The sequence below is a fragment of the Buceros rhinoceros genome, unplaced genomic scaffold (genome assembly GCF_000710305.1).
Source record: "Buceros rhinoceros silvestris isolate BGI_N320 unplaced genomic scaffold, ASM71030v1 scaffold16522, whole genome shotgun sequence".
NCBI lineage: Eukaryota > Metazoa > Chordata > Aves > Bucerotiformes > Bucerotidae > Buceros > Buceros rhinoceros.
In genome coordinates this window covers 4,214-4,870 of record NW_010399614.1, presented here as the reverse complement: position 1 = coordinate 4,870, position 657 = coordinate 4,214, and the positions used below count along the sequence as shown (strand labels likewise).

General features: G+C 65.0%; 1 protein-coding gene across 1 annotated transcript in view; it reads right to left on the bottom strand.

Moving 5' to 3' along the window:
- The window catches only part of KIF3C (kinesin family member 3C), a gene marked incomplete at its 5' end in the record, with an annotated part of 9,561 nt that overhangs the window by 4,695 nt on the left and 4,209 nt on the right, over positions 1–657 (bottom strand). The window lies entirely within an intron of this gene.

Genomic DNA, 657 nt, shown 5'->3' with positions numbered 1-657 from the left:
CAAATGGCTCCAGGCTGGCTTGGGGACTTGTTAGTGATGGGACTCCCTCACAGGGATGTGGTGCAGGGCCGCTGGCGCTGAGCCCGTGCTTCAAGTCCCACTTCCTTCCGCACAGCTGCGAGCCCACGGGAGGCCACGGATGTGCAGCAGTTGCCGGCAACGGGGCCCCAGCCCCAGCTGAGCCGTGCCAAGCTGTGGTGAGCCATGCCAAGCCAACTGAGCTGTGCCGAGCTGGGCGGGGGGCCCTGCCCTGAGCCCCCCGGGATGTGCCGGGTCAGATGCTGCAGGGAAACCACCCACAGCAGCACTTCCCTGGCTGAGCCAGGCTCTGCGATGGTGCATACCATCCACCCCACCCTATCCTGACTCCCTCACCCCACTCTGTCGCCCACACCCTAACCCCCTCCCGTGTCTCTGTGTCAGGGTGTTAGGGGGACAGTGTGGCTGGCACTCGTGGGCGGGGAGGAGAGGGGGGGCCACCCAGTGCCCCCCGCAGCTGTGGCTCAGGGGCATAATCCTTATTTTCCCCTATTTTTCCTGTATTCTTGCCCCTTCTGAGCCCCGTGTGGGGTGGCTGTGGGGTTGCACAGCCCGGGGTTTTAGGGGCACGCAAGCAGCTCCTCCAGCACTCACAGGACCACCCCCGTGTCCATACCA